This window comes from Ambystoma mexicanum, chromosome 1p (assembly GCF_040938575.1).
Source record: "Ambystoma mexicanum isolate Mex_15411 chromosome 1p, UKY_AmexF1_1, whole genome shotgun sequence".
NCBI lineage: Eukaryota > Metazoa > Chordata > Amphibia > Caudata > Ambystomatidae > Ambystoma > Ambystoma mexicanum.
The window spans coordinates 1203397883-1203415674 of record NC_090921.1 but is presented as its reverse complement, the minus strand read 5'-3'; the positions used below and the strand labels follow the sequence as shown (position 1 = coordinate 1203415674).

General features: G+C 45.3%; 1 long non-coding RNA gene across 1 annotated transcript in view; it reads right to left on the bottom strand.

The window, feature by feature from the left end:
* Positions 1-5095: 5095 nt before the first annotated feature.
* LOC138571760 (uncharacterized) overlaps positions 5096-17792 on the bottom strand; it is a 248895-nt gene continuing 236198 nt past the window's right edge. The window contains exon 5 of the long non-coding RNA XR_011303896.1: positions 5096-5353. This is a non-coding gene — a long non-coding RNA (uncharacterized lncRNA). The remainder of the gene's footprint in view (positions 5354-17792) is intronic.

The window sequence follows — 17792 nt, the reverse complement described above, 5'->3', positions numbered from 1 at the left end:
GCAAGCGGACCCCTACGCTTGTCGGGCGTGGTCGTTTCCCGATACAGAGTTTTCATGGATTTTATCAGCGGCTCCTACCACCTTCTTGGGCGGCTTTGCCGGGCAATCTCGTAGAAAGTGTCCAGAGGACCCACAATAAAGACATAAGTGCATCTGCTGTCTTCTTTCACGTTCCTTTTGAGTTAGAGGTCCTTTAACCCCTCCGATTTGCATTGGCTCAGAGGCTTCAGCCCCCTGAGGTTAGCGTGGGTCTTGACCAACACCCGGGTCTCAACCTTGGACCGATCTGCTTTTCTGTTTTGCAGTCTGTGATCCAATTGGACCACTAAGTCTATATATTCTGAACATTCTTGGGGCGGATTTACAACTTGGGCCAGGACATCTTTAAGTTCTCCGCGTAGACCTCGATAAAATAACGTGATTCTTTTATCCTCTGGCCACCCAGTTTCCACAATTAGTCTATTAAAGGTTGCAATGTAGGATAGGAGGTCTTGATTGCCCTGTCGCAGAGATAGAAGTTCGTCATCCAGAGCCTGCCCCTGGGAGTGACGAGCAAATAACCTTTCCATGCTTGCTTGAAATCCTTGAAAATCACGAAGAATCGGGTCATCTTGAGTTACCAGTGGAACTGACCAATAGGCAGCGCTGCCGCTGAGATAGGACAATACAAAGGCTACCTTGGTCTGGTCATTAGGGAAGGCCCCAGGTCTGCATAGGAAATGCAAACGACACTGATTCATGAATACGGCGAATCGTTTGGGGTCCCCAGCAAAGCATTCGGGTGGGGCCAGCGGCATGTTTCCAGGTAGATTAATCTGCACCGGGTTACTGGAAAGCACAGGAGCGGGGTTCCCCCCGGAACCGGGTAAAGGAGTTTGTCCAGCTTGACCTTGCAAAAGCTGTCAAGCCAGTTCATCAGCTCTTTCCTTTGTTACAATCACTTCCCTCCTGAGAGCATTAGTCTCTTGACGAGCAGTGTGTTCTTCGGCCCGTAATTCCCCCAGTAGATGGGCCAACTGGTCAGTCTCAGAAGTTTCCATAGCGCCTGGGTGGGAATTTGTAGGAAGGCTTCGTGTTCTGTAACGCTCACCTGGCTCCCACAGAGGTGCTGGTCTAGTCTGGGTTGCTGTGGCCTCTTCAAGCGTGAAGCGCAGAACTCGGACCACCGATTGAACAGGACCCCCTAATCTTGCTTGTCTGGCCCGTAGGAATATCATTCTGCAGATGAGAAAGGGGAATTAACTGTCTGCAGAATAGTGTGCTTGCTTCCCCTTTTCCCCTCTTCGTTCTTCTCTGACTTCCTCCAAAACCCCCGGTTTAAGCTCACCTTATGGTTTGGAAGGATGAACTCTCCATCCTGCTTCTGGTGCAGGGGCGCGCGTTCGTCCAGTTACTTCACTGGTTTTCAGAATGGCGCTGGCAAAATCCACTTGACTTTTCGGAGCGATACGCCGTAAGTATGAAGATTGAAAAGTTCAAGTGTGAGCCTCTTTTAATGTTGTCTTCCTAACCTGTGATCTGTGCTTTATTTCAGATGCAGAACGAAGGCGATGCGTTGAGGGGTTAAATTGCCGACGGTAAAATCAGGTGAGTTAGTGATGAGGGCGACCCCTCTAAATGTCTTTATAATTCCCCAGTAATGTCTTTTGTCCTTTCCCCATAGGGGCCGGGGTGCGGTACCTGCCAAAGAAGCGGCGCCGACCCGAAATGTGGAATGGTTCACCACGAAAAGCCGGTAAGTATTATGGCTGAAAATTCGGCTTTCCTCCTGTGTTCCCTTTGCTCACCTTTTGTCTCTTCTTCTCTCCCCTAGGTGCAGAGATGTGGCGACCGGTGCTGACAGCCACGATGGAGCCGGGAGATGTCTCGAGGACAGGTGAGTGAAGCGCGGCACTGCAGCGAGCAACGCAATGCTTTTAAATGGAAGTCTCTCTTCAAGAATGCTGGCGTGAAGATTCCGGATGCAGGTAAGAAGTTTGAATAAGTTCTTGGTTTTCACCTTTTTCTTCTCTTCTTTCCTTACAGGTGTTCCAGGTTCGAGGCGGGCGTGGCTGGAGTGCAGGTGCAGGAGCAGACACGGTGAGCGTTCAGCTGCTGGGATGCAGAACAACGCGAAGCACGTGTGGCTGTCCGGGCGTGGCTTAAATAGCCTTGGAAGAAGTCCCAAGTAAGTATTCTTCCACAGCCCCACCCAAGTAACAAAATAGTCCCTTCAGAAAAATAGTCTCTCCTAAGCCCCATTTGGCTTGGGTCTTCATGCAGCATGGTCTGCATCAGGTGAGTATGCAGCATGGTCTGCATCAGGTAAGTGCACCAAACGCTTTCTTTTATGAGCCTGGGCCTATGGCGCCAGGACTGATGTCCAACATGAGCCTGGCGCCAAAGGCGCCAGGACAGAGTCCAAAGAGCCCCTATAAGGGGCCGCTGGGCTTTTACCCGGGGGCATGATGCCTGCTCCCGGGGGTGCTGGGCCTGGCCTGGTGCTCCGGGGGTAGGCATCATGACAGAAGATATGGGCAGGATGAACAGTCCCCATGTGGTAGTTGTGCACTATGGTGCTTTCCATTTGGGCTATATCAGTGCCCCTACTTTGTTGGCAGATTTGGAACACTTGGTTCAAGCAGTAATGAACATCCTTCCAAATGGCAAAGTAATTTTTTCTGGATTACTAAGTAGGGCAATATGGGACAATAGTTCAGTTTTTTGTCCTCAGCAAAACAATGCTAGGTGTGTAATCAACCGAGGCATGTGTACCTTCATGCTTAGAGCTGGTATGTTCTTCTGTAATACTGAGAATATTGATTCCAGTAATGCTGTTTATTTTAAAGAAGATGGCATTTCCTTATCTTTTATGTGAAATGCCATGCTGTTTTGGAATGTAAGGGTTACTTTGGAGAAGGTTATGTGAAGATTTTAGGAGTAAAGTAAGAAAAACAAATACAAAATAACAGGTGTCTGTAAAGCATCTGCAAAAAAACAAAAAAAACAGCTCTTTTCAGAGCCAACCTCAAAGGGGAAATGGGGCACACTATTTAAATTTACATTCACCACGCTCAGATTTTCGATATGTCCGCGGACATGGCGGTAGTCCGCCTACATCGAAATCACTAGCTAGGGGTTCAGAATGTTCTATGTTACATGTATTTAAAGTCAGGGATATTATGGTTAAGTTGTGCTACTAAAATCCTATGAAATTCAGTAAAAAAACTTTGTTAAAGGGACGTTATGGTTAAGTTTCGCTACTAAAAACCTATGAAATTCAGTAAAAAAAGTTTGTTAACGGGACGTTATAGTTAAGTTGCGCTACTAAAAACCTATGAAATTCAGTGAAAAAAAAAAGGGATGTTATGTTTCAAAGTAAAACTGAAAAACCCCTGAAATTCGGCAGTTATGGTAAGATAAGCAACCATAACTCGCGCCACCGTGCACTGCTAACACTAACACCCAGGACATCAGAGATGACATCACAAATGTCATTGATGACATCACTGATGACATCACATATGCATTTACTTTTCATGAAAACTCTGTACAAGGGATTCTTATAATGCTGACCAAAAACTGCCCGGGATCATTGGGATAAATATCATGAGCTAATTAGTGCATTAAGCAATGCATTGATATAAATAGCATTCTATTATGAAGTTCTATCCACTATACTAAGCTACTCATGCAGAAACATAGGCAGTGTGTGCAGCATACATGATGAAGGCGCCCTATTCATAATCTTGCCATGTTGAATAGTGAAATGATAACTGCTTTATTATTAGAGTTTTGCGTACTGTGAAACATGTAATAAGTACATAATAAAACCCACTTAATACATAATTATTACAGACAAAACACAAAGATACAACAACACATACAAATATGAGTATATACAGGGACAGTGAAGTAAACAAAAAAGCAGAAGTAGTAGCAGCAAGAGTTCATAACCTAACTGATTGTCTTTATGCAGATAAACTATTGCTCTGTTTCAAAGCTGCTACTTACCATATGTATGTGTATCACATGATGTGACTGCACCCAAAGGAAAGGAGAGTGAGTACAATGTATACACATATGAGCATATACAGGGAAGGTAGAGTAATAAAAATAAAACTATGAGAAAGTGCTGATAACCCTAATGATTATCTTCATGCACAGAAAGGATTGCTCTCTTTCAAGCCTGTGTCTTCCGCTATGTATATTATGTATATGTTTCATATGATGTGACTTGACCCTAGGTCTACAAATATAGTACCTTTTCAATGTTTACTTCCTGACTGTTACTGAAGAAAGAAAACTATGTGGCCTAGATATGTCAGTAAAGGGAAAAAAGGGAGAGCCAGACATGTGATGTCATCAGTGATGTCATCAATGACATTTGTGAGGTCATCTTTGATGTCCTGGGTGTTAGTGTTAGCAGTGCACGGTGGCACGAGTTATGGTTGCTTATCTTACCATAACTGCCGAATTTCAGGGGTTTTTCGGTTTTACTTTGAACCATAACGTCCCTTTAACAAAGTTTTTTCACTGAATTTCATAGGTTTTTAGTAGCGCAACTTAACCATAACGTCCCGTTAACAAAGTTTTTTTACTGAATATATATATATATATATATATATATATATATATTTACATTTCATGTTTACTCATTACTTTCGTTTACTATTGCTTGTTTTATACATTTGTTTCAATCATGTCCACTGTTTTAGGCATTGTGTGGCCGGAGAGAGAGAGAGAGGGTGAGAGAGAGATACAATGATGAAACGAGAATGGAAGGGAGGAGGATACGGGCATAGGGCATGGCAAACAGAGGGCGCATCATTACTTTTTCCCTTGCAGTTTTTTTTTTCTTTCTTACATCAAATCACATTGTCATTGTTTCTCAACCTCATTTGTGGTACATTGGAACAATTACAACAATCAAACTGCGCCACACACAAAAGATTTCTGCCACAAGGTAGAGGTGTACAGTTGTTTAATTTATGCCATGAACAGCCTAACACGCGTTTCGAGCATAGCTCTTCCTCTGAGGCTGTTAAAGTTCATAAAATCAGCCATTACATAAAATTGTAAATGATAATTTGCAAAAACATTCAGAATACAACAGGTTGTCAGCATAGTGTATCAACAGCCAGTACACAATTATCAATAATCAAATATCAATATTCATGAAACAGTTTTTTTATGAAAATAGATATGCATTTGACAAAAAGTATTCATGTAACAATCACAAGAAAAGCAGTACGCAATATTCATATTACCCAATCATGGATGGCATCAGAGTAGTCCAAAACAAAGAAAAGGAGAGAAATAGAACAAAATCTGCAGTCAGCCAGATTGGTAGGTATGCAGTCGTGGAATAGGACTGTGAAAAAACCATAAATCATTATTACTAAAGCATGTGCCAGAAAAAATCATATTTACCACGTATTCTTGTCCCATTAGAACCACTAATTGTTAAAAAGAAGGGATAAGTATTAATAAAGAAACAAGGTTAAACCAGCGCGAGGTGGTAAGTAGCGCTACTGCAATCAAAAAGTATCACATACCAATTAAACAAGTTGTGTGAATCACAAACTGGAATCAAAAACCGTAACTAGAAAAGAAATGATATATACACACTAAAATACCGTCCTCTCCACCACCCGGAGACATGTGCTGTGAATTATAAAACATGAGGAGTTTACCTGAATTAACTTTTAATTGTGATTATAATTAACTCTACGATGTGCAGCGATTCCAAAATGCCAGCATAGTGTGACACCATAGATGTCACCAGGCCATCAACAAGGCACAATTAGGTATTCCGTAAATCCAACGTACGTCAATGTGGAAACAAAATGAGAAAATTGGCGAATGCCTAATTAGCTCCAAAAATTTGATATTTGCCAATTAAAACAAATAAGTTAAAACAGGGACCGTGTGCAAGTTCACACGTCCTGCTTACCTGCCGGTCGGCTAAGAAATGAGTCCAAGGGAGAGCGCGCTGCCGCGTCTCCAGGGCTCTATAACTTCCAACTGTAGAGAGAAGCTACAACGCATCCGGCGAACCAGGTAGGCCGCCATTTTAGGAGGGTCGCAGTGCCGTCATATTGCACCCGATCCTATTGGGAACATGGACTTAATTAATAGAACCTAGTTTTTAAAACGAAGAAATAAAATAAAATAACGTAAAGCCTAATGTAAAAGGCTGCCAGAAAAATATGGTGTAAGGCATGAAAATTAGCAACCCGTAAAAAGAAGCGGTGCCAACCAGCGGACATGTGGAGCCGCTGCACTGATTAACAGTATAATTATAATCAATACCTTAAAATTCGCATTGTCATACCCGACCATAGTTGTTTGCACAGAACTCTCCACGAGTGCCCAGCCACTCACTTGTAAGTAATACATTCTAAAGTTAGATTAAAAACCTTCGTGTACAGCAAAGCAAGCAACAGCCATTCTGTCTTGTCACTGGCAATACATTATTAAGCAAACCATACATGTGTCACCTATCCATTTTAACACTCCTGAGATAGACATTACACAAGGAGCATGTTTATGAATCATGTTAATATTAAAACCAATAACATGCTGTGATTATTACCGCAGGCAAAGGATAATTGAAAAACAAAGACAAAAGAAAGCGAGGCAGCATCATCTGTGTGAGACAAAGTCTGTCACAAAAACACATGAAGCTCATGGTCTGAATTAAGACCTCTAGTAACCATTCTATGTTTACAGATGAGGCGTGCTTCAAGTTGTCTAAGCTTGAGTTCTCTATTGCCCCCTCTCTTGAATGTAGTCCTGTAAACCTAATATCCTTAGCATTATCCATTTGATGACAGGTCTGCCAATGATTGGCCAACGGATATTTAGAATCTTGTTTTGACAAAGTAGAGAAATGCTCACGGATGCGAATCTTGAGTGGCCTAATTGTACTGCCAATATACATTCGGCCACAAATGCAGATGATACAATAAACTACACATTTCGAATTGCAATTAATAAATACATTAATTACATGTTTGCCAGTTAAGCCAAAGTCAACAGTCTCAGTCTCCCAATTATGCATGCACATAAGGATTAGGTTCAAGTTATTTAGCCAAGTCCTGATGTAATTGAAGTAAATGCCAGTGGCATTTAAGTATCGCATACACGCTGTTGCTGTCACTGTTATAATGTGTGATAAGTCTAATTTTATGAGAGCGCTCTTGAACCTAATTGGATTTTTTTAGGTGTTAGCAAGTCAGCTCTCTCCATACTCGACACTACACGTTCTGCTTGAGTGAGTATCTGGGACTTGTATCCCTGTGTTTTAAATTGACCATGTATGAAATCTTTTTCCTCCTCAAAATCAACATCCTAGAACAGTTTCTCTTAGCTCGAATATACGCCCCTTTCCGAATATTGTTGATCACTGAGTTTTGATGAGAGCTTGAAGAATGTAAAACAGCATTAACAGATGTTGGTTTCCGAAATGTTCTAGTCTGAAACCCATCTTTAGATACAGAGATGTTGAGGTCAAGAAAATCAATAGTACATGCGCTGTGCTGGTATGTCAATTGGAGACCCCAACTATTGGCATTGAGAAAATTAACAAATTGAGATAAATGGTCCTCGGTACCTGTCCAAATCATAATAACATCATCAATATACCTTTTCTATAGGTATACTGATTGAGCAAAGTCAGTATTGGTGAATACATATACTATACATTAACAATTGACCGCAACCACACAACTGCCTCATAACTACGACGCAATCGCTGGGATTATTTGGCCTTTCTGCCCATTTTCCTTTGTCTTCATTTGTGGTACCACTTGCACATTCCTGTTCGATCTGAGGGAGTGTACTATCGTGTGCCCTCCTCACATCTGAGAGGTGCACCCAATATTTCAGTCCCTTAACCTTAACTGCCGTGGGTGTACTATATATGACCTTGTAGGGGCCATGAAACCGAGGTAAATGCCATCTCTTCACGAAGCTTCTTACCTACACCTGTGCTCCTGGCATCAGCAGCCCACTTGGGCTGTCTGCAGCCAGTGTGGTAGTGTCAGTTGCCACATTCTCAGTGAAAGGTGGTGCCATTTGTCGCGCTATGCTGCGTACTGCACGCGTTAGCTGGGTTAAGTATTCCTTAAATTCTTCCCCCAGCATTGTGGCAGCCCTGTGTGCGTCTGATGCTCTCCTAATCGGGGAGAGTGGTGTGTGTATTCGCCTCCCAGTCACAATTTCATGGGGGCTCAGATGGTGGTCCTTGCATGGCTGCGTTCTGAGTTGGAACAGTGCTAGGGGCAGACAATATACCCAGTTTTTCTTAGTGTATTACACAACTTCAATAATTTGCTCTTGAGCAGGCTGTTGATCTTTTCTACCACCCCATTGGCCATCGGATGATAAATTGAACACAGTTTGTGTTTTACCCCCAAGAGTGAAGTTACTTCCTTGAAGAGGTCATTCACAAAGTGTGTGCCGTTGTCTGACCGTATCACATCACATATTCCCCATCAGGAAAACACTTCTCGTACTAGAAATTTCACCGCACTCTTCGCGTCTGGGTGGGGACATGGACCCGCCTCCACCCACATTGAAAAGGGACATACCACCACAATTAGATATCTTGCTCTGTTACATCTCTCTCCCATGTCGCCGTAATCTATATGTAGTTCTCTGAAAGGCCCTGTTGTTCGTGTCAGAGTGCCTCGCAATGTCCTCAATGTCATCCCAGAATTGTATGTTTGACATGTTGTACACTCTATGACAAATTTTGACAAATGTTCTTGTAGGTTGGGGACAAACAAATGTTCCTGGATGTCTGCGGTGATGTGTTGTTTCTCTACATGGGCTGTGAAGTGCAGCTGTTGGAATGCTACTTCTAGTAATTCTACCGGCATCACTACCTTTCCCGTTGTCTCCTGTCTCCAAATGAGGTCTGTAGCTGACTGTTTGCACCCCCGTTTGCTCCACAACTCTTTCTCCTCCGGTGGTGCTCTCCTCTGTAGCTCTATTAGCTGTGCTATGGGTGTGTTACTATAAGCTTCTTCTAGTGGCTCTGTAGTGGCTGCTTTTACAATGCACTCTGTTACTGGTGGTGTATTGAAATATGAAGCTTCCTTCGCTGCTGTGTCGGCTGCCGCATTTCCCAATGAGATCGCATCTGTGTTGTTGGTATGGGCTTGGCATTTCACCACTGCCACTACCAATGGCTCAGCTAATGCATCTATCAATTCATTCAATAATGTGGCGTGCTGTACTGGGGAGCCATTTGCTCTCCTGAACCCCCTTTTACGCCAGCGGGATAGCCCTGAATGGACTGAGGTAGCTGCATATGCGGAGTCTGAATATATAGTCACTGTACATCCTTTGGCTGTGCTTAATGCCTCAATCAATGCAGTTAGTTCAGCCGCTTGTCGGAGTAATGGGACGGGAGGCACTTTTGGACAATTGTTTCATAGCTATCTTCCTCCATACGTACTACTGCCATCCCTACAAGCTTAAATGCCATCTCTTCACGAAGCTTCTTACCTACACCTGTGCTCCTGGCATCAGCAGCCCACTTGGGCTGTCTGCAGCCAGTGTGGTAGTGTCAGTTGCCACATTCTCAGTGAAAGGTGGTGCCATTTGTCGCACTATGCTGCGTACTGCACGCGTTAGCTGGGTTAAGTATTCCTTAAATTCTTCCCCCAGCATTGTGGCAGCCCTGTGTGCGTCTGATGCTCTCCTAATCGGGGAGAGTGGTGTGTGTATTCGCCTCCCAGTCACAATTTCATGGGGGCTCAGATGGTGGTCCTTGCATGGCTGCGTTCTGAGTTGGAACAGTGCTAGGGGCAGACAATATACCCAGTTTTTCTTAGTGTATTACACAACTTCAATAATTTGCTCTTGAGCAGGCTGTTGATCTTTTCTACCACCCCATTGGCCATCGGATGATAAATTGAACACAGTTTGTGTTTTACCCCCAAGAGTGAAGTTACTTCCTTGAAGAGGTCATTCACAAAGTGTGTGCCGTTGTCTGACCGTATCACATCACATATTCCCCATCAGGAAAACACTTCTCGTACTAGAAATTTCACCGCACTCTTCGCGTCTGGGTGGGGACATGGACCCGCCTCCACCCACATTGAAAAGGGACATACCACCACAATTAGATATCTTGCTCCGTTACATCTCTCTCCCATGTCGCCGTAATCTATATGTAGTTCTCTGAAAGGCCCTGTTGTTCGTGTCAGAGTGCCTCGCAATGTCCTCAATGTCATCCCAGAATTGTATGTTTGACATGTTGTACACTCTATGACAAATTTTGACAAATGTTCTTGTAGGTTGGGGACAAACAAATGTTCCTGGATGTCTGCGGTGATGTGTTGTTTCTCTACATGGGCTGTGAAGTGCAGCTGTTGGAATGCTACTTCTAGTAATTCTACCGGCATCACTACCTTTCCCGTTGTCTCCTGTCTCCAAATGAGGTCTGTAGCTGACTGTTTGCACCCCCGTTTGCTCCACAACTCTTTCTCCTCCGGTGGTGCTCTCCTCTGTAGCTCTATTAGCTGTGCTATGGGTGTGTTACTATAAGCTTCTTCTAGTGGCTCTGTAGTGGCTGCTTTTACAATGCACTCTGTTACTGGTGGTGTATTGAAATATGAAGCTTCCTTCGCTGCTGTGTCGGCTGCCGCATTTCCCAATGAGATCGCATCTGTGTTGTTGGTATGGGCTTGGCATTTCACCACTGCCACTACCAATGGCTCAGCTAATGCATCTATCAATTCATTCAATAATGTGGCGTGCTGTACTGGGGAGCCATTTGCTCTCCTGAACCCCCTTTTACGCCAGCGGGATAGCCCTGAATGGACTGAGGTAGCTGCATATGCGGAGTCTGAATATATAGTCACTGTACATCCTTTGGCTGTGCTTAATGCCTCAATCAATGCAGTTAGTTCAGCCGCTTGTCGGAGTAATGGGACGGGAGGCACTTTTGGACAATTGTTTCATAGCTATCTTCCTCCATACGTACTACTGCCATCCCTACAAGCTTCTCCCCTGTTTCTGGGTTTATTGATGCTGACCCATCTATGAAATATACTTCTCCTTCCTTCAGGGTGTTTTCATTTGCTTTGGGAATATCGTCACCCTCCTCCTCATAAGTTGTACAGTCATGTTCCTGCACGTCCTCCATTGTACATGGTTCTGTAATGAATGTTGCTGGGTTTACTGTTTTACACCTGACCACATGCACATTGGGGCATGAAATTATTATCTCATATGCAGTTGCTCTCTGTGTTGTTAATGTTGATTTTGACCACTCAAGAATTGCAAATAATGAATGCTCTGCATATAACGTTACTGAACATCCCACCACAATTGTGGCCCTCTTTTCAATGGCGAAGGCCGGAGCTGCGAGGGCCTGTTCGCACGCGAAGTGACCTTGCATCACTGCATCTAAAGTTCTGCTGTAATAGGCCAACGGTTTGTGGCCTAATGATGTTTTTTGTGTCAGCTGTACGCTGTTTTTACTGTACGCAAGCAAAATGGAACTGTTCTTAGAACACACTTGGTGTCTGGAATGTCTGCAAATAACCAAAATGGAGGTGTCCTAAGAACACAATACCTGTCCATACAGTCTGCAAACATGATGAAACTGTTCTTAGAACACACTCGGTGTCTGGAACGTCCGCAATTAACCAAAATGGAGGTGTTCTAAGGACATTATACCTGTCCGTACTGTCCGTAGAACATTTACGCACATGCGCACCACACCCATAGGTCCTACGAACATTGTGTCTGTCCGTAACTGTCCATCTCACGTGTGTCGCACTTTTAATTAGCTTGAGTACATGAACACTGTCCGTAAAACAGCCGCGTGCATGAGCATGACTGTTCTTGCGCATTTGGTGTCCTGCGGACACCTGTTCCATTCACGAACGTGTTCGCGACGTCATCATCTGACCGCACCCACCCTGAGTGTCTGTCCTGATTTGCGGACACTGTACGGGTCCCCAAACATTTTAAAAGTACTTTTCTGGACAATTCAAAGTATTTTACAGTTAACCATTGCACATGTCCCAGACAATGTCCCTGTTGATCTACATACTTTTTGAAACTTTTTGAGGCTCGTTTGGGTGTTCAAAGTGTCCTCGGACAGTGCGGCTGTTCCCGAAGCACACTCCAGCACCCCCTATAAAAGGCCACATCCCAGAGCTGATCCTCATTGTGCTTCTGGCTATCTGACAGAGCACTGTCGTTCCAGCACTGCAAAGTAACCTAACATATTGACCTGTTTTTCCTGCTTTTGCTGCTTTTCTTCCTGATTCCTGATGGCATCTCAAATTCCTTCAGCATCGGCATCAGCACCCCCACCCCCTCCACCACCACCACATCCCCAAGGGCCTGAAGAGGGGAACAGGAGTGAGGATGTAGATGAGACAGATGAGGAGGATGAAGAGGATGAGGTAGTGGAAGTCCCTACTACCAGCACTTGCCGTGAGTCTTGGGTGTGGCGGTTGTTTACCACCATTGATGGAGTGCCAAAAGCGTGTGAGAATAAGGTCACCTGGAACCAGTGCAAAATGGTGCTGAGTCGTGGGAGGCCTGGTTCGTACAGCTTTGGTACGACATCAATGAAGAGAAACCTAAGGTCGTTCCACCGTGGGGCTATTCGCAAGGTTGTACTTTGTGATAAACGTAGTAGGTTGAGTTCCTCTAAAAAATCCTCCGTTTCTGCTCCTGTCACCACAAGAGACACTCCTGTGGGACAGCACATCCCTCCAGCTGCCTCACAGGCCATTCATATTGCTGGTGAACCTTACCTTTCAAGGGTCACAATATTGTGTATGTACTGCGATGCAGTACTCTGCAGGGGGAGAATCTTCGGGGTGCTTTTGAGACTGCGGTCAAGGAGCACGAAAAGGTCTGCTACCAACCTGCTACCACCCTACATCTTCCTCTCTCCACCTCTCTCCACCTGCCCTTTCTTATCCCTGTGGTTGGTGTTCCTTCCTTACCCTCCTTTCCCCTCTTTTCCTTGTGTGTCGCGTTTAAAAAACCAAAAAAAATATAAAACCAAACCTCCCCCAAAAAAAGGCTCTTTTCAGAGCTGCTTTTCACAGTTTAAAAATAGAAGTGACAAATAAATAGTGCATTTTTTAGGAGTCCGCGGACGCAGACATTTATTTTTGGGAGTGATGCCCTATCACAACCATTCCACTTTTGTATGGGAGGAAGTGGTGGTTTTGAAAAGAGCCTTTTGGTGGTGTTTTTTTGTGTTTGAAAACAAAAATACTTGGGAATTTGTAAACATGTCCATGACCTTCCCAAGTCCTTCTTTCATTGCAAATTGCAAAGAAATTCCAGACACATGTCCTAAACCGTTCCCTCCACAATGAATTATAAGTATGTCTGGATGATGCTGTGTCTCCAAAGTAGCACAGAGAGGTACCAAGTCCAGCCACTTCATTCCACACACTCCATGCCAGTGCACTCCGACATGAGGGAATCCAAGATCTGCAGCTACTCCACAGCGTTCTGCATGCACCTCCAACCAATGTGTCCATGAGTCTGCCAAAATCCAAATAATCTGTTTTCTAAAACATTCAGCCATAGCTATCTATTCTTCTCTCAGGAAAAAGACTTTCTGACAAACTCTCACCGTACACAACACACCCAGTAAACTTTATTGACCAATCCCTTGCTCTACTCATTCTCAATTCCATGCATCTCCACCCCAAAATCCCTGTATGTAATATGCAGTGTCCGCGGACTAACGCCATGTCCGCGGACATATCGAAAATCTGAGCGTGGTAAATTTAAATTTAAATTTAAATTTAAATTTAGTTTAAATAGTGTGCCCCATTTCCCCTTTGAGGTTGGTTCTGAAAAGAGCAGTTTTTTGTTGAGTTTTGTTGCAGATGCTTTACAGACACCTGTTATTTTGTATTTTTTTTTCTTTTTTCTTCTTACTTTACTCCTAAAATCTATACATAACCTTTTCCAAAGCAACCCTTACATTCAAAAACAGCATGGCTTTCCCATCAAAGATAAAGAAACGCCATCTTCTTTAAAATAAACATCATACTGGAATGAATATTCTCATTATTACAGTAGAACGTATCAGCTCTAAGCATGAGAGCACACATGCCTCGGTTGATTGCACACCTAGCAATTTTTTGCTTAGGACAAAAAACAGAACTATTGTCCCATATTGCCCTAGGTACTAAACCAGAAAAAATAACTTTGACATTTGGAAGGATGTCCATTACTGCTTGAACCAAGTGTTCCAAATCTGCCAACAAAGTAGGGGCACTGACATAGCCCAAATGCAAAGCACCACAGTGCAAAACAACCACATGGGGACTGTTTATCCTGCCATATCTTCACAAACTTGTACAATTCTATGTACATTGTAATCAGGCACAGTGCTCCACGCCACCTCCACACCTTCAACGTCAAAATTGTTTGCCACATGTCTGCATTGAGCATACTGCTCTAAACCATGCACAAACATATCTCCAACCATCAACACCCTGACTTTCTCCACCTCTGCCATCTTCACTACAAACATCCTCTTTCAACACAAATTCACAACTTCAATACTTGATTGGCTAATCCCTACAGTCCCTGTTCAATGCTGGATATGCTGGAAAACCCTGGATGTGGCACGCCCTGTCCGCGGACAGCCGCGGTGCCCATGGAGCGTATAACTCTTAGACAGCCCTTCTACCCTTTCCACTTCACTCTCTGTGCCATTCCCTCATTGGATACAGCTAAACAGTCACACAACCATCCACCAATCACATCCAAGACCTCTACATCTAACTCCATCATCAGAGTTCAGCACTTCAAATGTACTTTTGATCATTCTGAGTACAAGTCTCGTATCATTGGAAATCACCTACTACAGAAACTACTGTACAAGTCTCCAAGATTTCTACTTCCAGCTGCATGCATATCCACATGCATGAATACAAACTACAGGTATGCATATTTTTTTTTGTTGCAAAGTACATGTACAACTCTTATAAATGCATATGAACAGAGTAACTGCCACTTAACCTGTATAACCTATAAAATGAACTTACTATTATTTTTCCCATCTGCTATAATCAACTGTCACTTCCAAACCTGTCTGCTATCTAAATTATTTTTTTACACACACAACTATCTAAAATGACCTCTGAATGGGTATGCGAGACACGGGGGCAAACACAGTTGAAAAAAACGTGTGCGACTCAACGTCTGCCAGGAAAAATAACGTGAAAAAGACGCGCGTGTGGGCGTTGGCAACACATCCGCCAAAAGAAGAATTGAACGCTGTCTGAGCATACAGGGAGTACGAACTGGAACCGTTGTGAAGTAATCGCGTGTGAACCGACAATAAGTACAAGAATCACCCGCTTGCTCTCCACAAAAGCACATACAAGAAAATGGCATCCTACGTGTACCTTTTAACCCAGCCCACACATGCAACATCAAATCCAATTGCACGCAGTGACACCTGGACGTGCAGTTTTTGCACGTGTACAATCAACATGCACCCGTGTTGAGGGAAACGCCCTTGCGCGTCACGTCACAGACGCGCTTACGTGCTAAAGGCCTTTCCTTGAATTACACGCAGACGTGCAGTTTTTTCACGTGCCAAATCACTCCGTATCAAGCTGGCCACGCAACAACACACGGAAGACCACACTCCTGCCCAGAAGGCCATTTTCCTGCCCCCCCGAGCCCCGAGCACGCTCCCTCCTGTCATCTGCTGCTGCCTGCCTGCTGCCCACGTGCCCTGCTGTTTGGTGCCTGCACGTCAGCCATCTGCAGGGGTGCAGTTGCTGTGACCAACCCTGCTGGAATAGAAGACTACCGACTGGTAAACCATCGCTCCACAGCCCAGCCCCAGGACCCAGTTGCCCACCCACACCTACCTCTGGGGTTGCCATGTCAGACACAACACCATCTGGCAACCCCCAGCCAGAGAGGCATAGGTCTACCAGCTTCAGTGCCAGTGAAGTTGGTATCCTGGTGGAGCAAGTCCTGGGGCAGTATGATGTCCTCTTTGGAGGTTTGCGCGCCGACAATGAAGGACAGAAGAGGATCTGGATGGACATCGTGACTGCCATGAACATGGAGGGGTTGGCAGTCCGCGACATTCAACATGTCCGGAAGTGCTGGGAGGACTTCAGGTCCAGGACCCATAGCAAGGCCCGGTGCCTCTTGAAGGCAGCAGATGCCAAGGGGTGGCGGGTCCGCCTAACCAACAACCAGATGAGGGTCCTGGAACGTATATGCCCAGCACTCCACCTTCAGGTCCTTGAGAGGCAGACCCGTCTGGAGTCGAGTGGTAAGTGTACATGCATATTGATTGGACGCTGTGCATATTGAGGTGGGGCAGGAGTGTGCAGGTTGTACATATGTCTGTGTAGGACCATGATATGCATGTGTATGTACAGGGAAATGAGCCTGCCGCATGTGAGTCCTCTCATTTGTGAGACACATTGATGGTGTATATGTTGGTAAGCATGCTGCCCAAATGCAGGTGTGGGTGCACACATTTGTACATTTCTATGTATGTACAGTGGCATAGTTGTGGTGTCACACATGGATGGTGGTTCCACCTGCATGTATCTGCACTATGTACATGTGCATGTGTGTGTATTGTGTATGTGTGCAACTGTGATACACCATGGATGCATGTGACACTGACATGTAGGAGGCTGATTGCCAGATGTGACATGGATGGCGATGTTATCACTGCGATAGGTGGTGGAGATACACAGATGCATGTATGTCTGGTGGCGTGTGTGCATGTGTTCTGCAGTCCCCGTGTTGCATGTGACGTGTGGCTCACCTTTGGCTGCTCATGCTGTTGTCTGTTTATGGATGGTGCTGCCTGGTGCCACATTCCTGTTGATTTGCTCATGTGTGTGAGTTGAAATGACATGTGTGTTGGGGAGTGTGATGCCATGTCTGAGGTTTGACACTGCTACTCATGTACAACTGTCATGTGTTTATCAGACCATTGTACAGTGCCCTGATGCCTGTGTTGTATCTCTCCCTGTCTGCAGCATCAACTGATGAAGAGGGCAGAGACAGTGCTGTGAAGCAAAGCGGCAAGGATCCCATCGCCAGCCGAAGACACAAGGCCGGTTCCCCTCTCAGGTTGTCATTTCGTCGGGGAGTGAGGAGTCTGGTGCCGCGTCCATGGCCGCAGCTGCCGAGGGTAGGTCCAAGAGGCAGAGGTTGGAGGTGGACTCCTCGGCAGCAGAAGGGGCAGCTGAGACCCCACAGGGTCCGATTGAGGAAGATGGCACGGAGTCATCCAGGTTGGTAGGGGGTTTGGTTGAGGAGGAGGCCGTGAAAGGGACAGACACGAGGTCTGGAGGGGGGATTCCACTGGTGCTAATGCTGCAGTCCAGGGGCAGGGACAGGAAGCAGCACAGGCCGCCGCGGAGGTGCCTGTGTGTAATCCTGTCCCCGATCCTGTGACTGCATCATCCCACACCAGCTGGGATGCCTATGTCCAGACCCGTTCTCAGGGAGGGGATGAGTGCACAACAACTGGCCTTCCTCTCCCTGCGGATGTGGCAATCCGGGCGCGTGTTGAGCCTGTCCTGGCCGGGGCATGCGAGATGGCCTGCAGTGTTTTCGTGAAGACACTGCACGTCATCTTGGATGCCTCGTTGACCGCATCCACCTACTGGGACGGGTCGCCAGTGCTGGATTCCTCCGTCTGCTGGACCTTCTTCCGACCCCCTCCTCAGCCTGAACCCCTATGTGCCAGTCGTCCTCTGTGCCATCTTCCGGCCCATGTATCACCTGGGTACCCTGTGGAGCTGCCT